The sequence below is a fragment of the Amblyraja radiata genome, chromosome 1 (genome assembly GCF_010909765.2).
Source record: "Amblyraja radiata isolate CabotCenter1 chromosome 1, sAmbRad1.1.pri, whole genome shotgun sequence".
In the NCBI taxonomy this organism is placed as follows: Eukaryota; Metazoa; Chordata; class Chondrichthyes; order Rajiformes; family Rajidae; genus Amblyraja; species Amblyraja radiata.
This window is the reverse complement of record NC_045956.1, coordinates 122,837,408-122,862,836: the sequence shown is the minus strand read 5'-3', so window position 1 is coordinate 122,862,836 and position 25,429 is coordinate 122,837,408. Positions and strand designations below refer to the sequence as shown.

Here is a 25,429-nt window from a genome sequence, read left to right as displayed (position 1 = left end):
ACAATTATCCAGAAATTCTGAAACTTTATTATTGTCTATTGACGTTTTAGATGTGTATAGATTCTGGTAAAATTGAGCAAATCTTTTATTGATATCCTTGGGTAGTGTTAATAATTCCCCTCTATCTGATTTAATCTTTAGTATTGCATTCTCTTTTTCCTGTTTTTTCAATTGGCGTGCCAGAAGTTTGTGGGGTTTGTCCCCGAATTCGAAATGTTCTTGTTTTGTAATTTGAAATAGTGTTATAACTTTCTCTGACAATAATTTGTTTAGCTTGAATTTCAATAGTAGAATTTTATTATGTTTATCCATAGTTGGATCTTTAGCATTATCTGTATCTAATTGTTTTATTTGTTCTTCTAAATGTCTTTGTTCATTCTTATTCTTTTTATTTTGAAAAGCTTGAAATGAAATAATGACTCCTCCTTTTGAACTTTTTAATGAATCTGCTTCCATTATTCTTACAGGCATTGTATTCCTGATCAGAATAACTTGTTTTGTTTGTGTGGAAGGAAGGTATCAGGTAAAAATAGTTTGCAGGACACGATAAATCTTCACAACAAATTACCGTATTTCCCGGCAATGAAGAAGCTATTTTTTATCCTAAAATAAGGCCTGAACATTTATCTGCGTCTTGGAGGCCGAAGGTTAGATTGTTAGCCAAGAAAGATGGACTTGGCTATCCTTCAGTACAGCGGCTGTATAAGGACAGCACCGCTGGGGGGGGGGGGGGGGGGGGGGGGAAGAGTTCCTTCCACAGTGTGTGGGGAGTCTGGCCTGGGTAAGCACGGCTGGGCCGCCAGGGGTAAAGTTGCGGGGAGGGCAGGAGCGTTGAGAAAGAGGGGGTCGGGGATCATGCCACTCACTCAGTAGCTCGGGAGGTTGCGAGCGGCCGCCGGGACTGGACAGCGGAATGGCAGCTAGACCCGGGGCTCGCAGGCGACCTGGGAACTGCAGCTAGTCCCGGGGACGCGAGGGATCTAGGAATTGCAGCCAGTCCCGGGGCATGTAGGCGATCTGGAAACTGCAGAAAACGAATTGAAAAACATGTGAAAACAATGTATTATTAGTGCCAGTATGTATTATTACTAATTTATGTATTATTAGTATGTATTATTACTAATTACTAATTTAGTTAGTATGTATTACTACCTTCATTTATTCGATTGCCCGACGGGGGGGAACTGACATCCCCCAGATGCAGAAGCTGATCGCCTTGATGCAGAGGGCCCTAACGCCGCCGGCTACGCGAGTTAAGACCATCCCGTCAACGGAGGGCTCGAGGCCCCCGACCGAGGAAGAACACAAGGGAAGGACTTGAGCTTTATTTCGCCTTCCATCACAGTGAGGAATGTGTAGGAGTCACTGTGGTGGATGTTCATGTTAAAATGTGTTTTTGTGTCTGTTGCTTTTAATTGTATGACTGACCTGGCCAGTGAAATTCTTCGTATGTTGCAAAACATACTTGGCGAATAAAATCTGATTCTGATTCTGATTCTGATTCTGTGATGTGGCCCGCCATCCGCTCACAAACAATGGTCCTGACCCCTTTGCCGACCCCTGGACTAAACCAAACCCTTGATCCTGTCCCACCAGCCTTTTTTTCAAAATTTAACAACTCAAAATGGGGGTGCGTTTTCATTGCCGGGAAATACGATAGTTGATCACCATCATACTCTCAATGCCAAAGGTACGAATGGGGGAAGCAACTAGTCTTGATGTTTCTTTTGTAAATGGATTTAAATTGATAAAAGCGCAAAATATATTCCCATCTCCTCTCACAGTGATGAACAACACTTAAGTTGCACAGATATTACCAATTCTGGAGACAAGGTTCACTGCTAGTTTCAGAAAATTACAGCTTAAAAGTACAGTGCCCTTCATAATGTTTGGGACAAAGACCCATCATTTATTTATTTGCTTCTGAACTCCACCATTTGAGATTTGTAATAGAAAACATCACATGTGGTTAAAGTGCACATCGTCAGATTTTAATAAAGGGTATTTTTATACATTTTGGTTTCACTATGTAGAAATTACAGCAGTGTTTATACATAGCCCCCCCCATTTCAGGGTACCATAATGTTTAGGACACATGGCTTCACAGGTGTTTGCAATTGCTCAGGTGTTTAATTGCCTCTATAATGCAGGTATAAGAGAGCTCTCAGCACCTAGTCTTTCCTCCAGTCTTTCCATCACCTTTGGAAACTTTTATTGGTGTTTATCAACATGAGGACCAAAGTTGTGCCAATGAAAGTCAAAGAAGTCATTATGAGACTGAAAAACAAGAATAAAACTGTTGCAGCACAGTGGCACAGCAGTAGGTTTGCATCCTTACAGCACTTGCAATGCCGGAGACCCGGGATCAATCCCGGCTATGGGTGCTGTCTGTACGGAGTTTGTATGTTCTCCCTGTGACCACATGAGTTTTCTCCGAGATCTTCGGTTTCCTCCCACACTCCATATAGGTTTATAGGTTAACTGGCTTGGTATAAATGTAAATTGTCCCTAGTGTGTGTAGGATGGTGATAATGTTTGGGGATCGCTGGTCATGGTGGGCCAAAGAGTTTATTTCCGCGCTGTATCTCTAAACTAAACTAAACTAATTTTCATATGTGGCTTTTGTGAAAAAAATTGCTAATCGGACAAACATTTTTAGAAGTTCCACATGACTACTGAAATTAAATTACAGCAATTAATACTGTGCCCATTTTCCTGAAAGAGTAGTTGATCAGTAATTCTAATATTGTAGGTAATTGCCCAGTTTGGGGAGAAGGCATCCTGTCTCAAGCAGGCATCCTGTCTCATCGTGACAACAAACACAGGGTGATCCCATTGTGCTGCATTAAGGAAGAGGAGCCTGCTGGCCCTTTGGGCTCAATTGGCACAAAATCAGAGGTCATTAAATATGATGGTATTCTCATAGAAAATGCATAATTTTCACCTATGCCTCACCACCACAAAAAAAACCATGGGGTGTTTCAAATTTCTGAGAGCCAGGAAATGACAGCTGCACCAGTCCTGGACGATAAGCCACCAGAGGCTGAAGAAAAAGACACCACATTACCCTATCTGATATTTGCACTCTCCAGTTCAGGTTATAGTTGAAGTTAGTTTGAAGGCAAATTCCGCAAATGATAATCCATAGCGATGTTAACTGCAGCAGACCAGGTGGAAAGGACAGCTCAAAGAGTGACTATACTTAAGTTCTAAAGTCTCCAAGTTTGCGGAAACATCTCCAAGTTTGAGGATGACACGAAGCTGGGGGTCAGTGTTAGCTGTGAGGAGGATGCTAGGAGGCTGCAAGGTGACTTGGATAATTTGGGTGAGTGGGCAAATGCATGGCAGATGCAGCATAATGTGGATAAATGTGAGGTTGTCCACTTTGGTGGCAAAAGCAGGAAAGTAGATTATTATCTGAATGGTGGCCGATTAGGAAAAGGGGAGATGCAACGAGACTGGCTGTACACCAGTCATTGAAAGTAGGCATGCAGGTGCAGCAGGCAATGAAGAAAGCGAATGGTATGTTAGCATTCATAGCAAAAGGATTTGAGTATAGGAGCAGGGAGGTTCTACTGCAGTTGTACAGGGTCTTGGTGAGACCACACCTGGAGTATTGCGTACAGTTTTGGTCTCCTAATCTGAGGAAATACATTCTTGCCATAGAGGGAGTACAGAGAAGATTCACCAGACTGATTCCTGGGATGGCAGGACATTCATATGAAGAAAGACTGGATAGACTCGGCTTGTACTCGCTAGAATTTAGAAGATTGAGGGGGGATCTTATAGAAACTTACAAAATTCTTAAGGGGTTGGACAGGCTAGATGCAGGAAGATTGTTCCTGATGTTGGGGAAGTCCAGAACAAGGGGTCACAGTTTAAGGATAAGGGGGAAGTCTTTTAGGCCCGAGATGAGAAAATCATTTTTAACATAGAGAGTGGTGAATCTGTGGAATTCTCTGCCACAGAAGGTAGTTGAGGCCAGTTCATTGGCTATATTTAAGAGGGAGTTAGATGTGGCCCTTGTGGCTAAGGGGATCAGGTGGTATGGAGAGAAGGCAGGTACAGGATACTGAGTTGGATGATCAGCCATGATCATATTGAATGGCGGTGCAGGCTCGAAGGGCCGAATGGCCTACTCCTGCACCTATTTTCTATGTTTCTATGATTCTATGTTTCTCATCAGATGTACCCAGATTAAGTCATCAAAGCAAATGAATTTACCATATGCTTATAAACATGAAATGTAGATGTGGAAAGTCAGTCTAAGAAGTCCAGGAATGTGTAGGAGTCCAGCTTTCACTGTGCACATGGCTAGAAATTATGTCCAGCTACCTTGACCACACTCGCTGTCCTGTTGTCTTTGCATTACTTGCAACACAAAAAGATAATAAACATCTGATTGCTGTACGCAATAGAAAAAAATCGTATTGGCACGCAAGTGCGCAATGACATCAAGGCACTCTCAATAAAATTATTCGGACGGTGGATGCACTGCCCCCAAGGAGAGTCGGTTGCTGAGTCTATTGTCCTCTTTCAGAATGACTCCCGCTCCAGCAGTATCCTTTCTGTCATTGGGTGGACAAGATTGCTGTCATTCATGTCAAAATGAATTCTTGAATAGCACGTGTGTCAGGGGTTATGGAGAAAAGGCAGGCGAATGGGGTTAGAACGGAGATAGATGATTGAATGGTGTAGTGGACTTGATGGGCCAAATGGATTAATTCTGCTCCTATCATATGACCTTATGACCCTATGAAAAAGAAATATTCTGAAGCCAATGTAGAACACAAGACAATTGTTATTATATCTATCGGCTCTGAAAGCTCTAGGCATATGATTCTTCAAATTCCACAGTATTCAGTCCCTCTTATCATATAACCATATAACAATTACAGCACGGAAACAGGCCATCTCGACCCTTCTAGTCCGTGCCGAACACGTATTCTCCCCTAGTCCCATATACCTGCGCTCAGACCATAACCAACCATTCCTTTCCCGTCCATATAACTATCCAATTTATTTTTAAATGATAAAAACGAACCTGCCTCCACCACCTTCACTGGAAGCTCATTCCACACAGCCACCACTCTCTGAGTAAAGAAGTTCCCCCTCATGTTACCCCTAAACTTCAGTCCCTTAATTCTCAAGTCATGTCCCCTTGTTTGAATCTTCCCTACTCTCAGTGGGAAAAGCTTATCCACGTCAACTCTGTCTATCCCTCTCATCATTTTAAAGACCTCTATCAAGTCCCCCCTTAACCTTCTGCGCTCCAAAGAATAAAGCCCTAACTTGTTCAACCTTTCTCTGAAACTTAGTTGCTGAAACCCAGGCAACATTCTAGTAAATCTCCTCTGTACTCTCTCTATTTTGTTGACATCCTTCCTATAATTAGGCGACCTATCATGCATCTTTGTTTTCCATTCCCCATTAAGTTTAACAGCAACTTTACGTACATTGCAATGTAACTGCAATGTAAATTTTGTGAAAAAAGATTAGCCAAAGGCAATCCAAAATGCATCATGGAATTTGAAACTTGAAAGGTTTAATTTTGCAAGCATCAAGTGAGTTCTTCCAGTTTTCCTTTTAGTTTGGGGTGTAGATACATTGCAGAGCTGAAATTAAATACTTTAGAAAAACCATGAGTTTAGTTTTTTACATTTGTTTAGTTGCCTATATCATGAGCAACGGGACTACACACCACTGAAAATGATCAAATCTCAGTGCTCTTATTCAACTTGAAATTTTATAACTGAAGAAGGCGAAGTTCCTTAAGACTGGAAGGTGGCTAACGTTGTATTATTATTTATAAAGGGCAGTAAGGACAAGCCAGGGAACTATAGGCCGGTGAGCCTGGCATCAGTGGTGGGAATATTGTAGGAGTGGATTCTTAGGGACAGGATCGACCAACATTTTAGTTTAGTTTAGTTTAATTTATTGTCACTTGTACCAAGGTACAGTGAAAAGCATGCTATTTTTTTTGCATGCTATCCAGTCAGCAGAAAGACTAGACATGATTACAATCAAGCTGACCACAGTGTGCAGATAAGGGATAAAGGGAATAACATTTAGTGCATGATAAAGTCCAGTAAAGTCCGATTAAAGATAGTCCGATGGTCTCCAAAGAGGTAGCTGGTAGGTCAAGACCACTTTTTAGGTGGTGATAGCATGGGTTAGTTGCCTGATAACAGCTGGGAAGAAACTGTCCCTGAATCTGGTATGCGTTTTCACACTTCTGTCTCTTGCCTGATGGGAGAGAGAAGGAGAGGGAGTGTCCTTGATTATGCCGGTGATCTTGCTAAGGCAGCGTGTAGTGTAGATGGAGTCAATAGAAGGGAGGTTGGTTTGCATGATGGTCTGGGCTGTCCACAATTCTATGCAATTTCTTGTGGTCTTGGATGGAGCTGTTCCCAAACCATGCTGTGGTGCATTCCGATAAAATGTTTTCTCCGGCGCATCTGTACAACTTGGTGAGAGTTGTTGGGGACATGCTGAACTTCCTAAGCCTTCTAAGGAGGTAGAGGCATTGGCTTCTTGGCCATTGCTTCGATATGGCTGGTCCAGGACAAGTTGCTGGTGATATTTACTCCTCAGAACTTGAAGCTTTCAACCATCTCTACTTTGGCGCCATCAATGAGTTAAGTGGGGCAGGGCAGTGGGCGGTGTCTATATAGACTTTAACAAGACCTTTGACAAAGTCCCGCATGGTAGGATAGCCTGGAAGGTTACAGTGCAAGGAATCCAAGGTGAGCCACCCAATTGGATTCAAAATTGGCTTGGAGGAGGGAGTTAAAGATTAGTTGTGGAATGTTTTATTTCTGATTGGAAGCCTGTAAGCAGCGGAGAGCCGCAAGGGGGGCAATGCTGGATCCAGTGTTGTTTGTTACCTGCATTAACAGTTTGGATGACAATGTTATTAATATTGTTAGTAAATTTGCAGATGAAGCCAAAATTGGTGGAAGGATAATACATCAGTTGGGAAGATGGGCCAAGGAATGGCACATGGAATTTAACTCTGTTTGAGGTTTTGAACTTTGATATGTCAAACCAGGGCAGAACTCCCACATGAATTGGGAGTGTTGCAGAACAGAGGGATCTGGGAATTCCAGTGCATGGTTCTCTTTAAATGGCGAATCAGGTGGACAGTGTGGTGAAAAGGCCATTGGCATGCTTGCCATTATTCGGAAGGGTATTGAGTACAAAGGTTGAGAGATCGAGATGCAATTGTACAAGTCAATAGTGAGACCACATATTGGGTACTGTATGCAGTTCTGGTCAACCAGATATAGGAAGGATGTCATTAAGTTGGAAAGAGTGCAAAAGAGGCTCACTAGAATATCACCTGGACGCATGGGCTTGAGTTATAGGGAGAGGTTGGATATGCTGGGACTTTCTTCTTTGGAGTCGAGGAGGCTGAGAGTTGACTCAATTGAAGTGTACAAGAATATAAGGAGCATGGATAAAGTGAACGCTTACAGTTTTTTCCCCAGGATGGAAGATTCTAAATGTAATGGGCATAGGCTTAAGGTGAGTAGGGAGAGATTTAAGGGGGTCCTTAGGGCATCTTTTTCATTCAGAGAATAGCCAAATCTAGAATTAGCTGCCAGAGGAAATATAGAAGCGGATACTATTATGACTTTTAGAAGACATTTGGGCAGATAAATGAATAGGAAGGGTTTTGATGGCAATGGGCCAAATGCAAGCAAATGGGATTAACCCAGTGTGCCAATTTAGTCAGCTTGGACAAGATGGGCTGAAGGACCTGTTACTAGAGCTCTATGGCTCTATTGGATATCTATGACACAAATTTACTATATGAGTCACAAAGTGATTTCAAACGTTCGTTATGAATATCTAAAAAACACTTTTGCTCATGTTCCAGTAAATATCCAAGGTCTTGCATGAATGTTTTGAATCTATTTTCAGTGTTCATATCATGCCTAGTTGCCAGAGTTACATGATAATACCATGCTAGAACTAAATTCCATAGGATTAGGATTTCTACAGATGATTGGGCTAACTAATGGTGATCCTTCCAACGTGCTATTCTCATGGATCAACAATTCATGAAGCTCATCACTCTGTGTTTCGGCCATTTCTGTTAATCTCTGCAAAGCTCCAAAAGTCCTTGGGTTGGAAAAATAGAATGTTTACAGGCATGCACAATAAGCATTTAAAATATACAATTGGAATGTTGCTCAGACTTCACTAGACACCCTTTTTGGATAGCTGCTAAATACTATTCATGCCCTTGCCTAACTGCATGACTAGCCCTGGCTTGTTCAGATATGTCAAGCCCTGAAGAATGTTCTATAATGTTCCATATGCAACCCAAAAGCCACCCTCTTTTCATGCGCACATGTCACAAACCATGTTAATTGAGGAGGCGTGCAAACTAGCCACAAATTATTGGATTAATACCAATATTAACATGTTATGATTGTAGTAATACTTCGGTAGTGAAGAACTGTATAAGTGACATGTACTGATGTACAAGAACAAGAAAGCAGATTATTATCTGAAAGGGGAGATGCAACGAGACCTGGGTGTGCTTGTACATCAGTCACTGAAAGTAAGCAGCAGGTACAGCAGGCAGTGAAGAAAGCAAATGGCATGTTGGCCTTCATAGTGAGAGGATTTGAGTTTAGGAGCAAGGAGGTCCTACTGCAGTTGTACAGGGCCCTGGTGAGACCGCACCTGGAGTATTGTGTGCAGTTTTGGTCTCCTAATTTGAGGAAGGACATATTGAGGGAGTGCAGAGTAGGTTCATCAGGTACATTTCCGGGATGGGACTGACATATGATTAAAGAATGGATTGACTGGGCTTATATTCACTGGAATTAGAAGGACGAGAGGGGATCTTACAGAAACATATAACATTCTTAAGGAATTGGACAGGCTAGGTGCAGGGAAAATGTTCCAGATGTTGGGGAAGTCCAGAACCAGGGGTCACAGTTTAAGAATGAGGAATAGGCCATTTAGTACTGAGATGAGGAGAAACTATTTCACCCATAGAAGTGTGAATCTGTGGAATTCTCTGCTACAGAAGGCAGTGGAGACCAATTCACAGGAAGTATTCAAGAGAGAGTTAGATATAGCTCTTAGTGCTAATGGAATCAAGTGATATGGGGAGAAATCAGGACTGAGGTAATGATTTTGGACGATCAGCCATGATTACCGTATTTCCCGGCAATGAAGACGCTATTTTTAACCCAAAAATAAGGCACGTAAATTTACCTGCGTCTTGGAGGCCGATGGTTAGATTGTTAGCCAAGAAAGATAGACTTGGCTATCTCTCAGTATAGCAACATCAAGAAACATGTTGCTGCACTGAGGGATAGCCAAGCTTATCCATCATTGCTGACAGCTGATGGGAAGCAGCTGTAAAAGGGCAGCGTCGCTGGGGGGGAGAGTTATTTTCACAGCGTGTGGGGAGCCTGGCCTGGGTCAGCACGGGCTGGAGCATTGAGAAGGAGGGGGTCGGGGATCATGCCAGCAACTCACTCACTCACCGCTGCCGCGACGCTCCGGGTGCGAAGCCACCGCATTGTGGCCGGGGAGGGAAGTACCGGCCGTCACCTCAGCACTTCTGCCGGCAGTGCTCTCAGTTTGAACACCTCTCTCCTGCCGCTCGCTGGCCTCGCTCGTGTCAACCGCTTCCCGCAAATCCTTAAATTCCAACTGCCGCCAGGAGCAGGACATGGCCTCACTTGCTGCGCTGGGTGACACTGCGTGGCATTCACTGCCCGGTTCGTGTCTTTCAAGAGCAAAGATCATAGAACAGAGCGGGTCAGCGGGCGATGGAAACAGGACAGCGGGTGGTGGAGCTTACTCCTGTGTTGGCGCAAGTAACCTCAATTGGTCCCTTGAACTAGTATTGTCATTCAATAAGGTCACAACTGATTCAACTTGTCCCGGTGTGCTCCCATTTTTCCCACCATCTCTCCACCTGCCACCACCCTCCACCCCCCACCCATTCAGTCATTCAGAATGGAGGAGATCCGGAAGCCTTGGGCAAATTGAATCGTTATTTTATCTATATTTATTTATTTATTTATTTGTTTGTTTATTTATTTTTGAGCGTGAGAAATTCTATGTCCCGCCAGCCTTTTTATTCAAAATCTAGCAACTCAAAATGAGGGGTGCGTCTTCGATGCAGGTGTGTCTTCATTGCTGGGAAATACGGTATATTGAATGATGGTGCCGGCTCAAAGGGCCGAATCCTGTACTTATTTTCTATGTTTCTATGTTCATTCTTTTTTTCTGCTCAGTTGGTAGCATCATGATAGGGCAACAGGATGATAAAATTAGATGGAGTCAATTTTTATACAGTCGCATGGGAACTGAACTGATAAACAACTGTTTTGACGATCTAGAATAGCTTTAGCCTCTCCTGCCGTTTCAGTCACAATACATTCATTCAATGTCCCGGGCAGAACCATGTGCAGTTTACAGACTGCATTTCATGGCTATTGCTGATGGAAAATTAGTGAAGTTTCCGTGTTGTAGTTTCTAATAACAAAATAAGATGTCATATGATTCTTAAACTGATTTATATATTATAATGGTGCAATGATTTTCTATAGGATAGTGCTTACAGTCTGTTCTTTCTATGTATGTAATAACGCTTATTTGTAAAGCTTTTTAATCAAGCAACACCTTATGCAGAGTTAAATTCCATTTGCCATTCCTTGACCCACCTTCCCAATTGATCAATTATCCTTCCACTAATTTTGGAGACATCGACAAATTTATTTAACAATGTTAACAACATTGCCATCCAAATTGTTAATGTACATTGTACACAAGTTACACTGGATCCAGCACTGTCCCAGTGGCTCTCCACTGCAACTGCCTTCTCATTGGTCCAGTTTTACAGTCATGTCAACACTGCACTTCAAGAGTCAAGAGTATTTAATTGTCATATATACTGGCAACGGACGCTACAGTTCTGCAATTCTGACGCTACAGTTTTACAGGCGCACTAATTCACGCAATATACAACCATCAAAAATATAATCAATAAATAATCAGCAATAGTAGTTATAATAGTGTAAAATTCGTAATGCGACCAAAACAAAATCCATAGTGGATCATAGTTGCTGAGGTAGGGTCGTGGTTAGTATTGTGCAGTGTTTAAGGGCCTGATGGTTGCTTCCATACAGTGCTTTGAATTTGGAAACAAATATTCACTTTGCTCAGTACTGTGCCAGATTTAGATTTTGGCATGCAAGGTGAGTTTTGTTTTTCCTCTCTAGTCACAAGTACACATCAATAACTGGTCCTGGTGCAGTGTGACCTTTCTCACCAGATCAGATGCAAGTACGATTAACACCTTTTTCGAGTGTTTGGGCATAAAAACCTATTGGCTCTGATGACATATGTAATTTGATGTTCAAAGGGACCTGGTGTGTATTTGGATGCTTGGAACAGACTTCAATAAGGCTCGGACACGGGAGTAATCTTACAAACGGCTTTATTCCAGGAAGCCACCTTGAGTCTACTCCTGCACATGCGTACTTGCACAAGACCTCACAAGACACTAATTACATATGCTAATTATCACTACCGTTGTTTATTGCAGTGAAAACAATATCATTCCATCCACAAAAGGATTGTACAAAAATAGGCATAAGTTAATATCCCCACCAATTATTATCCTGAATCTTGAGAAAAACTTAAAAACAAGCAATAACCTAAATTTCCCGATTTAAACAAACTGTTGAAATCATGCCTGGCTGTGGTCCCAAAATGCTCAACTAAGTTAAAGCAGGTTATCTTTCAATGTTGATCGTTCTTGACTGGGTACAACACCTCACCTGCAATAAGCACAAGACTCTTCCAGTACTCCTAATATGATGTTGAACAAAATAATGGAATTCTTCAGTGGAATCACATGTAGAGATCATCATAAATAAATATATTTTCTTATTACTGTTTCTCTGCGTGAAAATGTTTTTCCTCATCTCTGTCCTAAATGGCCTACCCCTTATTCTTAAACTGTGATCCCTGGTTCTGGACTCCCCCAACATTGGTAACATTTTTCGTGCATCTACCCCGACCAATCCTCTAAGAATTTTACATGTTTCTATAAGATACCCTCTCATCCTTCTAAATTCAAGCGAATACAAGCCCAGTCTACCCATTCTTTCATCATATGTCAGTCTTGTCAACCCGGGAATTAACCTGGTGAACCTACTCTGCACTCCCTCCATAGCAATAATGTCCTTCCTCAAATTAGGCCAAAATACTCCAGGTGCGGTCTCACCAGGGCCCTGTACAACTGCTGTACAACTACTCCTTGCTCCTAAACTCAAATCCTCTCGCAATGAAGGCCAACATGCCATTAGCTTTCTTCACTGCCTGCTGTACCTGCATGCTTACTTTCAGTGACTGATGTACAAGCACACCCAGGTCACATTGCACCTCTCCTTCTCCTAATTTGACACAATTCAGAAAATAATCTGCCTTCCTGTTCTTGCCACCAAAGTGGATAACCTCACATTTATCCACATTATCCTGCATCTGCCATACTGCTGCCCACTCACCCAACCTATCCAAGTCACCCTGCTGCCTCATAGCATCCTCCTAGCAGCTCACACTGCCACCCAGCTTTGTGTCATCCGCAAACATAGTGATGTTACATTTAATTCCCTCGCCTAAATCATTAATATATATTGTAAACTGGCCAAATTTCTGTGCCTTCCACCACAGCGATGAATGCTGTGGTGGATGTTTGTGTTACAGTTTTATTGTGTGTTCTTTATTATTGTACTGCTGCTGACAACCCAAATTTCCACCAACCCTGGTTGTGTGGCAATAAATTATATCTATCTATCTATCTATCTATCTAAACAACTGTGGTCCCAGCACCGAGCCTTACGGCACCCCACTAGTCACCGCCTGTCATTCTGAAAAGGACCTGTCTGCCAACCAGTTCTCTATCCATGTCAATACCCTACCCCCAATACCATGTGCTCTAATTTTGCACACTAATCTCTTGTGTGGGACCTTGTCAAAGGCTTTTTGAAAGTCCAGATACACCACATCCACTGGCTCGCCCTTATCCATTCTACTAGTTACATCCTCAAAAAATCCAAAAGATTAGTCAAGCATGATTTCCCCTTCATAAATCCATGCAGACTTTGACTGATCCTGTCACTGCTTTCCAAATGCACTGCTATAACATCTTTAATACACGACTCCAGCAGCTTCCCCACTACCGATGTAAGGCTAACTGGTCTATAATTCCCCATTTTCTCTCTCCCTCCTTTCTTAAAAAGTTGATTTACATTGGCTGCCCTCCAGTCCACAGGAACTGATCCAGAGTCGAGAGAACATTGGAAAATGATCACTATTGCAGCATCCACAATTTCTAGGGCCTCTTCCTTGAGTAATCTGGGATATAGACCATCAGGCCCTGGGGATTTATCTGCCTTCAGTCCCAACAGTTTACCTAACACCATTTTCTGACTAATGTGGATTCCCTTCAGTTCCTCCCTTCCACTAGATCCTCGGTCCCCGAGTATTTCCCGGAGATTGTTTGTGTCTTCCTTAGTGAAGACAGAACCAAAGTACTCGTTTAACTGTTCTGCCATTTCCTTGTTTCCCATTATAAATTCACCTGTCTCTGATTGTAAGGGACCTACATTCGTCTTCACTAATCTTTTCCTTTTTACATACCTAAAGAAGCTTTTACAGTCCGTTTTTATATTCCCCGCAAGCTTTCTTTCATGCTCTTTCCCCCCCCCCCCCTCTTAATTAACCCCTTTGTCCTCTGTTGAGTTCTAAATTTCTCCCAGTCCTCTGTTTTTCCGCTTCTTCTGGCCAATTTATCTGCCTCTTCCTTGGATTTAACACTATTCTTGACTTCCCTCGTCAGTCACATTTGAGCCACCTTCCCAGTTTTATTTTTTCACCAGACAGGGCATTTAGGGAATAAATTTCTGATTAGATGACAAACTACTTATTCAAGAAGGAACTGCAGATGCCGGAAAATCGAAGGTAGACAAAGTGCTGGAGAAAATCAGAGGGTGCGGCAGCATCTACGGAGCGAAGGAAATAGGCAATGTTTCGGGCCGAAACCCTTCTTCAGACTGATGCAGGGTGGAGGGGGGGTGGGAAGAAGAAAGGAAGAGGAGGAGCCAGAGGACTGAGGGAGAGCTGAGAAGCGGAGGAGACAGCAAGGGCTACCAGAAATTGGATGTCAATGTTCAAGCCGCTGGGGTGCAAACTGCCCAAGCTGGTGGAGGAGGCCCAGGACAGAAAGGTCGGATTCGGAATGAGAGGGGGAGTTGAAGTGCTGAGCCACAGGGAGATCAGGTTGGTTATTGCGCACCAAGCTCGGCCTGGGCCTCCTCCATGGCCAGAGTGAGCACCACCGGAAATTGGAGAAGCAGCACCTCATATTCCGCTAGGACAGTCTGCACCCCAGCGGCTTGAACATTGACTTCTCCAATTTTCAGTAGCCCTTGCTGTCTCCTTCCCTTCTCAGCTCTCCCTCAGCCCTCTGGCTCCTCCTCTTCCTTTCTTCCCCCCCCACCCTGCATCAGTCTGAAGAAGGGTTTCGGCCTGAAACGTTGCCTATTTCCTTCACTCCATAGATGCTGCCACACCCGCTGAGTTTCTCCAGCACTTTTGTCTACAAACTACTTATTGTTGAGCTGAATACGCATGACATTACAGAGGCGGAATGCAGGATTCTTTACAATGGAAGACATATGGAAAATTAACTCAGAGTCAAGGGTTGGTGGCCAGTGATGGACATGGAGCAGGTAATAAAGTGCTGATGGCTGAAGTTTCCCATATGTAGGCAGAGGAAATTAGTTGGCCTAGTGTGTAAGGCTCATGCACGTGTAACATTTATCTAACAATATTTAATCCCGGTTTTACAGTCCCATAAAATAGAAACATCCACATCTTAGGCATAGAATATCTTGTGCCATGAGGCTGATACTGAAATGGCGCATTGCACAGTTTTTCTCCAACTGCTTCCTGGTCATTAACAAGTTGTATTCGTTGGACCATGGTCATATTGGTCCATCAAGTTTGCGTCAGCAGTTTGAAAGAACTGTATAATTTAGTTCCATACTTCAGCCAACGGAGGTACATAGAATCCAACAAAACTCACTTCAAGTACAAGTTTAATTGCATGCTCTGAATTCTTACAGAATCTGATTCTATCATTCTTTCAGCAAGTGTCTAGTTATAACACCCTCAATGAGTAATTCTCTACATCCTCTTGCTTCTTTAGTCAATTATTTCACATCTGTGTTCTGACTCATTTGAAACAGCAGTATTGTTTGTATTTGATGAAAAATCATTATAATTCTGAATGATTAAGAAGGAACTGCAGATGCAGGAAAATCTATTATAGTTCTGAATATTTTATTAGGTCTCTACTTAACTCATTCTTGGCTAGGACCTTCCCTGATCTCAACACATCACTGAATTCCTTATCTACAGTATTGTCTTTGTAAATCTTCTCTCTGATATGTCATCAAAGCTTTGACATTTGTTGGCCATGCTGAGAACAGGCTGTAAATCAGGGAGTTCACTGTTATTCAGTTGCTTGTGATGAACCACAAGACCCCCTGCATTCCTTTACAATCTTCTAATCCGTACCCGTAACTTTGCCAATGCACTGTCTACAAAGAGTTGGGTGAACTTTTCATCCTCATCATACCCGTCCCAAGGGCAATGTGCATTGGGAATGAGTTTCCAACCATCCAGGAAGGATCTAACAGGGAGTGGCCACTATTACTGCCAGCCAAGTGACGTCTAGGTGTATTCTCCCAGATGATTTGGACAGTCTGCATAGAGAACCACCCCACAGGATTCATTGTGCTATTGGCCTGCAAACGAGTATTACCTCACTTTTAATGCAGTTGAGTCTGGCCCATGTTGCATTCTCAAACCGGCCATAGAAGCTGATCAATTTGTGGACTGAAAGAAGTATTTTATTAAAGAAGCAATAACGCTGCATTTGGATAGCAGTAAAAGGATTAGTACAAGTCAGCATGGATTTATGAAGGGGAAATCCTGCTTGACTAATCTTCTAGAATTTTTTGAGTAAGTGACAAGTAAAATTGATGAAGAAGAGCCAGTGGATGTAGTGTATCTGGACTTTCAGAAAGCCTTTGATAAGGTCCCACACAGGAGATTAGTGGGCAAAATTAGAGCACATGGTTTTGGAAGTAGGGTATTGACATGGATATAGAATTGGTTGGCAGACAGAAAACATAGAGTAGGAATAAACAGGTCCCTGTCAGAAGGCTTGGTGCTGGGGCCGCAACTATTTACAATATATATTAATGATTTAGATGATGGAATTAAAAGTAACACTAGCAAATTTGCAGATGACACAAAGCTGGGTAGCAGTGTGAACTGCAAAGAGGATGCTAGGAGGTTGCAGGGTGACTTGGACAGGTTGAGTGTGTGGGCAGATGCATGGCAGGTGCAGTATAATGTAGATAAATGTGAGGTTATCCATTTTGACGGCAAGAACAAGGAGGCAGATTATTATCTCAATGGTGTCAGATTAGGAAAAATTGAAGTGCAACGACACCTAGGTGTCCTTGTACACAGTCATTGAAAGTAAACATGCAGTAGAGCAGGCAGTGAAGAAAGCTAATGGCCTTCATAACGAGAGGATTTGAGTATAGGAGAAAAGAGATCCTTCTGCACTTGTACAGGGCCCTGATGAGACCACATCTGTAGTATTGTATGCAGTTTTTGTCTCCTAATTTGAGGAAGGACATCCTTGCTATTGAGGGTGTGCAGCGTAGGTTCACAAGTTTAATCCCCGGGATGGCGGGATTGTCATATGAGAAAATATTGGAAAGACTGGACGTATTCATTAAAATTTAGAAAGATAAGAGGGGATCTTATAGAAACATAAAATTATAAAAGGACTGGACAGGCTAGATGCAGGAACAATGTTCCCAATGTTGGGGGAGTCCAGAACCAGGGGCCACAGTCTAAGAATAAAGGGGAGGCCATTTAAAACTGATGATGGACCATGGAATTTTAATTTCCCGATTACAGCACCAAGTGGGCATTTGTGGCAGTGCCTTGGGATGGTTCAGGTCCTATCTGGCAGACAGAACCATGCGTGTAAGCCTTGCTGGCTTTGAATCCTCCTCCACTCCCTTGGTATATGGGGTTCCACAGGGCTCAATTTTAGGGCCCCTGCTCTTCTCTTTATACCTACTTCCTCTGGGCTCAATTTTAAGAAGGCATGGCATCTCCTTTCACTTTTATGCAGATGATAGCCAGTTATATATGCCACTCAGGAAAGAAGACGACTATTCTCTAAAATCACTTCTGTCTTGTCTTGAGGACATTAGGTCCTGGATGGCCTTAAACTTTCTGGGACTTAATGAAGAGAAGACAGAGGTGATTTTGTTTGGCCCCAATGGCTGCCGTGAACCTCCCTTTGTTGACTTGGGTCCACTGGCATTGTCTGTAAAGCCAACCGTTTTGAACCTGGGTTTTAGGATGGACGGTGATTTTAAACTAGATAAACAAATAGGCGCGGTGGTTAAGTCCAGCTTCTTTCACCTAAGGAAGCTGGCAAAGGTGAAGCCCATTCTATTTATTACATCTTTATTACATCTAGGCTGGATTACTGTAACGCACTCTACTCTGGAGTCGCTTGAGCTTCATTGGCTCGTCTCCAGCTTGTTCAAAATGCTGCCGCTCGCCTTTTGACCGGAACTCGAAAGAGGGAGCACATTACGCCAATTTTGGCCTCCCTTCACTGGCTCCCAGTGCACTTTCGAGTTCGTTTCAAAATTCTTTTATTTGTTTTTAAATCGTTGAATGGGCTCGCCCCGCCTTACCTCTCTGAGCTGCTCCACCTATATGCTCCTGCCCGGTGCCTCAGGTCAGATGATCAGCTGCTCCTTGAGGTACCAAGGTCTAAGCGGAAGCTCAGAGGGGATAGAGCCTTTTCTGTTGCTGCTCCGGCACTCTGGAACACCTTGCCGTTGCACATCAGACAGGCCCCCTCACTGTCCATCTTCAAATCCTCCCTAAAAACTCATTTTTATTCTTTGGCTTTCGACACTGGCTGAGGCATTGCTCCTGTTTTTAGTGCTTTTAATGTCTTTTAATTTTTAGTGTGTTTTTTATAGTCCTTCGTTTTACGGTTTTTAATGGTTTTTAATTGTTTGTAATAGCTTTTTGTCCATGAGTTCTCATGTACAGCACTTTGTGGCAACTGCAGTTGTTTAAAGTGCTTTATAAATAAAGTTATTATTATTATTATTATTATTATTATTATTATTATTATTATTATTATTATAATTATTATTATTATTATGAGAAAAAACGTTTTCACCCAGAGTTGTATTTGTGGAATTCGCTGCCACAGAGGGCAGTGGAGGCCAATTCACTGGATGAATTTAAAATAGTTAGATAGAGCTCTTGGGGCTAGCGGAATCAAGGGGTATAGGGAGAAGGCAGGCAAGGGTTACTGATTGTGGATGATCAGCCATAATCACAATGAATGGCGGTGCTGGCTCGAAGGGCTGAATGGCCTCATCCTGCACCTATTTTCTATGCTTATATGTTTCTATGTAACTTGGGTCCAAGCAGAAGATTATGCCATCCATTTATAGTGTTTTTGATTTGAGTGCCTCCATTGCCTGACATCATCACTCCTCTTATGCTCACGTCCTTCCTGTTGGATTCAGCAAAGGGTTCTATGCAGCACTCAAACAAAACAAGAGAGGACATCCCTATACACAATGGACTGCAGATGCTGGTTCACAAACAAAAACACAAAGTGCTGGAGGGACTTAGCAGGTCAGGCAGCATCTCCGGTAGATATGGATAAGTGATGTCTCAGGTTGAGACACTTCTTCAGATTATCCTGCCTTACTCCAAACCTAATGGGGAAACTGGTGACACAAGGAACTGCAGATGGTGTGGTTTACAAAACTATTTGTTTCCCACCCATTTATTTGAACTGCAATATGGATATCTGTGAAAAGGTATTAGATCCAATTTCCGAAGCTCAGTTTGGTGAGCAGGTCATTGAAGTAGATGTGCGCCATCCTGTGGAAAGCCGCCACACAGTCGGCTGCCTAGGTTAAGATTGACCCAGGTCACTGGAGCTGTGCGGCAGCAACTCCACCAGCTGCTCCACAGAGCTATCCATTCATCTAATGAATATCAAATAAATAAATAACTGATCAGAATTTAGGACCAGCATGTTTCAGAAAGCAGGACACACAAGGATAGCTAGGCGAGGGAGCCCTGGATGACCAGAGGTTGGTAAATTTGGTCAAAGGGAAAAAGGAAGCATATGTAAGGTTTAGGAAGATGAATTCAAACAAGGCCTTTGAGAATATAGAGCAAACAGGAACAAACTCAGGCAGAGAAATAGAAGGTTCAGAATAGATTAAAAAAAGAGTCATATAGCACAGTCACAGGCCCTTCAGCCCGACATTCCACCTAACCAAGTTGCTCTATCTAAACTAGTCCCATTTGCCGTGCTTGGCCCATATCTGTTTACACCTTTCTTATCCATGTACAGTCCAGATATCTTTTTAATGTTGTTATTGTACCTGCCTCGACTACTTCCTTTGACAGCTCATTCCATATACACACCAGTCTGTGCATTCTCCCTATTCAAACCAATTTCCCTTGTCATCCAAACTTCCTTACTCCAACCTGCCTTGCCCTTCACTCCAACAGGAATATACATATGATATGGCAGAGGGTGTTTAATCCAAGCGTGAGGTGTTGCACTTCGAGACATCAAATTAAGAATAAAGTATACAATTAATGGCAAGACCCTTAGCGGCATTGTGTACAGAGGAATGTTGGGCTCCAAGTCCGTAGTTGCCTGAAAGTATTAGCACAACTGATACTGTGGTAAAGAAGATGTTTAAGAAGGAACTGCAGATGCTGGAAAATCGAAGGTAGACAAAAATGCTGGAGAAACTCAGCGGGTGAGGCAGCATCTATGGAGCAAAGGAAATCGGCAACGTTTCGGGTCGGGACCCTTCTTCAGTCTGTAGATGCTGCCTCACCCACTGAGTTTCTCCAGCATTTTTGTCTACCTGTGGTAAAGAAGAGATATGTTTTGCTTCCCTTCGTCAGTTGTGGCATTGAATATAAAAGTCGGGAAGTCATGTTGCAGTTTTTATAAAACTTTGGTTAGGCTGCATTTGGTGTACTATGTATAGTTCTGATCACCCGATTACGGGAAGGAGGTGGAGAATTTGGAGAGGGTGCAGAAGAGGTTTGTTAGGATACTGCCCGGATTAGAGGGTATTTGCCATCAGGAGAGGTTGGACAAACTTGGGATGTTTACTCTGAGAATCTGAGGATGAAGGGAGACCTGACAGAACTTTATAAAATGATGAGCGGCATAGATAGGGTAGATAGTCAGATATTTTTTCCCAGGATGGAAATATTAAATACTTGAGGGCATAGCTTGAAGGTCAGAGAGGGAATGTTTTTTCCTTTCTTCTCCCCGCCACTCCCCATCAGTCTGAAGAAGGGTTTCGGCCCAAAACATTGCCTATTTAACCATATAACCATATAACATATAACAATTACAGCACGGAAACAGGCCATCTCGGCCCTACAAGTCCGTGCCGAACAATTATTTTCCCTTAATCCCACCTGCTTGCACTCATACCATAACCCTCCATTCCCTTCTCATCCATATGCCTATCCAATTTATTTTTAAATGATACCAACAAACCTGCCTCCACCACTTCCACTGGAAGCTCATTCCACACCGCTACCACTCTCTAAAGAAGTTCCCCCTCATGTTACCCCTAAACTTCTGTCCCTTAATTCTGAAGTCATGTCCTCTTGTTTGAATCTTCCCTATTCTCAAAGGGAAAAGCTTGTCCACATCAACTCTGTCTATCCCTCTCATCATTTTAAAGACCTCTATCAAGTCCCCCCTTAACCTTCTGCGCTCCAGAGAATAAAGACCTAATTTATTCAACCTTTTTCTGTAACTTAGTTGTTGAAACCCAGGCAACATTCTAGTAAATCTCCTCTGTACTCTCTCTATTTTGTTGACATCCTTCCTATAATTGGGCGACCAAAATTGTACACCATACTCCAGATTTGGTCTCACCAATGCCTTGTACAATTTTAACATTACATCCCAGCTTCTATACTCAATGCTCTGATTTATAAAGGCTAGCATACCAAAAGCTTTCTTTACCACCCTATCTATATGAGATTCCACCTTCAAGGAACTATGCACGGTTATTCCCAGATCCCTCTGTTCAACTGCATTCTTCAATTCCCTACCATTTACCATGTACGTCCTATTTTGATTTGTCCTGCCAAGGTGTAGCACCTCACATTTATCAGCATTAAACTCCATCTGCCATCTTTCAGCCCATTCTTCCAAATGGCCTAAATCACTCTGTAGACTTTGGAAATCCTCTTCATTATCCACAACACCCCCTATCTTGGTATCATCTGCATACTTACTAATCCAATTTACAACACCTTCATCCAGATCATTGATGTACATGACAAACAACAAACAATTTCCTTCGCTCCATAGATGCTGCTGCACCCGCTGAGTTTCTCCAGCATTTTTGTGTACCTTTAATGTTTAAAGGAGCTGTGCGGTCCAAGATTTTTTTATAAAAAGGTTGGTGGGTTACTGAATTGGGGTCAGGGGTGGTGGTGGGGACAGAAAGGATGGTGGTGTTTAAGAGGCTATAAAAATGCTGGCTATGGAGGGATGTGGATCACACACAGGCAGAGGAGATTAGTTTAATTTGGCATTGTGTTCGGGACTGACATTGTGATCCAAAGGACTTGTTTCAGTGCTGTACTGTTCTAATTCCTACTAACTTTATTTCCTTTTCCACAAAGTTATTGTTGTATTTGAGTAAACAATTTGCATCCCTGCTAAATTGATCATGCTCCAAAATATTTGACACATTTTCTCTCTGTCCACACTTCAGAATTTTTTTTTAATGCATCATAAACATTAATTGTCCGAGCATTTATCCCTGGAACATCCAGGTAGCCATCTATTGACCTACTAAGCCAGCTCCACAAAAACCTCCCGTCAAATTTTAATTTAAACCATAAATATTTTAATACCTGTGAATTTTTCTCTGTTGATAACTAACGCCCAGGATATTATTAATATTAGATGTTTAATTAAATCATTTAATATTAATAATCTGAACAATTAGGCAAGGACAAAGGTACTCTCATGCTCAGTCCTTATTACATTTCTGTACTCAGGCAGCATGTTGAAGAAATATGCTCAGACTTAAAAAAAGACAATGCACCGTAGCCAGGAGCTAAGATCCTGCAAGAATCAAGGAACTGCTCACACACCCAAAAAAGGGAGTTCAATTATAAGCAAATTTTGGTGAAAGGTATTTCATGGCCAATTGATCATTAAAAGCGGCACATTAGGTAGTGCACTGAATGCATCTTTTGAACTACAAGGATATTTAATGCCTGTGTGAGTATTTACTGCAATCGTAAAAGAAAGTGAGTAGCACAACATAATACCACACGACACAGCAACAGAGTTAGGTCATTCAGCCCATCGAGTCTAGTCCGCCATTAATTCTTGGCTGATCTATTTTTCCCTTTAGACTTTAGAGATACAGTGTGGAAATAAGCCCTTTGGCCCACTGGGTCCGTGCCAACAAACGATCACCACGTACACCAGCACCGTCCTACACACAAGGGACAATTTATAGAAGCCGATACAAACCTACTTCTTTGGAGATTGAGAGTAAACCGGAGCACCCGGAGAAAACCCACATGGTCCACAGGGAAAATGTACAAACTTCGTACTGACAGCACATGTAGTCAGGATGGAACCCGGGTCTCTGGTGTGGTTAGACAGCAAATCCACTGCTGCACCACTGTGCTGTCCTGTCAACCCCTTCTCTTGTCTTCTCCCCATAACCTTTGATGCCCTTCCTAATCAGGAACCTATCAATCTCTGCCTATGTCATGGCCTTCAAAGCAATCTGTGGCAATTAATCCCACAGATTCATCATCAGAAACTGAATAAATTCCATCTCATCTTCATTTTGAAGGTATATCCTTTTATTCTGACATTGTGCACTCTGGGTTTAGATTCTCCCATTACTTGAAGCAGCACGGTAGCCTACTATTCAAGCACGACACCACCTCATCCAACTCCAGACAAACTTTAATTTAAACCAGAAATGCTTTAATACCTGTGAACTTCTCTCAAATCTTTGAATGTAATATAAATAAACAATATCTGCGTAAACCCACCACCCAGGGTATTACTAATATGAGATATTTAATTAAATTATTTAATATTAATAACCTGAATCTGAACAATTAGGCAGGCATGAAGCTACCCCGATCAGTTCATGCTCAGCTCTTATTACAATTCTGTACCCTGCCAGCATGTTGGAGAAATAAGCTTGGACTGAAAACAGACAATATACACTGTCGCCATGAGAAAAGATACTGCAAGAATCGAGGGACTGCTCACACACCCACAAAAAGGGAGATCAATAAACAGCAGATTATTATTATAATAAGCAGATTTTCGGTAGCAGCCCCAGAAAAGAATAGCAATTGAAGTAGCAGCACATTTTGGTGAAAGGTGTTTCATGGCTAATTAAAGCGGCAAGTTACGGTAGTCCACTGAACGTATCTTCCAAACTACAAAGATATTTCTGAAAATTCTTCCATTTAATATCAGTGGGAGTGTTTACTGCAAAATGGTATATATTTAAATATTCCTGTGGGACCAAAGAAAGAGTCAGTGCCTTAAAAGTTGAGGGTGATGGTGACCTTAGTGATGGTGCCTGCCATTGGCAATGGTTAGAGATGTTTACAGCCACAGAAACTGAGTTTGGTTTTGATGTAACATCATTAAGCATCTTTTAATTTAGGTTAGTTTAGTTTCGAGATACAGTGCGGAAACAGGCCCTACGGACCACCAAGTCTGCGCTAACCAACGATCCCCCACACGCCAACACTATCCAACACACACTAGGGACAATTTACAATTGTACCAAAACAATTAACCTGCAAACCTGTACATCCTTGGAGTGTGGGAGGAAACCAGAGATCCTGGAGAAAACCCATGCAGGTCACGGGGAAAACGTACAAATTCTGTACAGACAAGCACCCGTAGTCAGGATCGAATCTGGGTCTCTGGTGCTGTAAAGCAGCAACTCCACCACTGCACCACTGCCTAATATCAGCTGAAACTCTCTGAACTCCAAGTAGACCTATTGACCTTTGTGGTTCAAAACCAGAGCCAGAACTATCATATCCAATGCAAGACTGAGGTAGGAGTGAGGCTGGAAGTTTGTTTGGAAGGTGATGGAAAAAAGATTCAGTGGACAGAATAGATGGGGAGTGAGGAAGGACTGTTGAACTGAATTGCATTTATTTTAATACAAGCGGCCTGATGGCTAAGACAATTGAGCTAAGGTATGTGCAACTTGGACGTTGTAGTCTTTACGGAACCTGGCTAAGAGAGGAACAGGAATGACAGCTTAATGTTCCAGAGAGCAGTTGCTACGGACGAGACAGAAGCGGGGGTAAAAGAGGAGGGAGGGTTTCTTTATTAATTAAGGAGCATGTCTGAGATGACTACTGATGGTTAATCCAGTGGGGCTATATTGATGGAGCTAAGAAATATAAAGCGGATGATCACCATTTTGTGAGTGCACTAAAGGCCCCCAAAAAGTCAACAGGAATTAGAAGAACAAATATGCCAGATCATCTCAGGCAGCTGCAAGACTGATAAGGTTGTCAGAGTAGGGGAATTTTTCCCAATTGAAACTGAGACTGTTTTGGTGCCAAGGGCCTAAATGGGGTGGAATTTGTCAAACGTGTTCAGGAAAGTTTCCTCAGGCAATCTGAGAGGACCCTACATGGGAGAGGGCAAAGCTTGATCTATTTGTAGGAAGTTGGGATGGGCATGTGAGTGAAGTGTCCATGGGCAAGCCTTTTGGGACCAGCGACCACTACTCTATTAGCTTTAAAATAGTTATGGGCAGACTTAAAATTCTGATTTGAGATAAGGCCAACTTTACATAGGAACTTGCTAAAGATCATTGGGGTAGGTTGTTTGTGGGCAAAGGAGTGGGATGGTTCTAAAAGTGTGATGACAAAAGTTTAGGACATTTAGGTACCTGTTAGAATGATGGGCAAGGCAGGTTGGAGTAATGAGGCATGATAAGTAAGTTTGCACATGACATCAAAGTGGGTGGTATCGTAGATAGCCGGGGCTATTATAAATTATAATGATACCTTGATCAGTTGGGCTAATGGGCTGAGGAATGGTTAATGGAAATTAATGCAGATATATGCAAGATATTGCATTTCATGAAGTAAAACCAGGACAGAATCTTCACAATTAATGGCTGGTCTCTGGGGAGTATTGTAGAGCTGAGGGATCTAGGAATGC

At 42.5% G+C, this 25,429-nt stretch overlaps 1 protein-coding gene and 1 long non-coding RNA gene across 3 annotated transcripts in view; both read right to left on the bottom strand.

Annotated features, from left to right (window-relative positions):
* Positions 1-25,429, bottom strand: part of LOC116978833 (cAMP-specific 3',5'-cyclic phosphodiesterase 4D-like) — a 724,969-nt gene that overhangs the window by 695,114 nt on the left and 4,426 nt on the right. The gene's annotated exons all lie outside the window — the stretch shown is intronic.
* On the bottom strand, positions 1,848-25,429 carry LOC116978869. The gene is made up of 3 exons (XR_004413585.1): positions 25,273-25,429; positions 17,917-17,922; positions 1,848-1,861 (listed from the first exon to the last, which is right to left on the bottom strand). It is a non-coding gene; the product is annotated as an uncharacterized LOC116978869 (long non-coding RNA).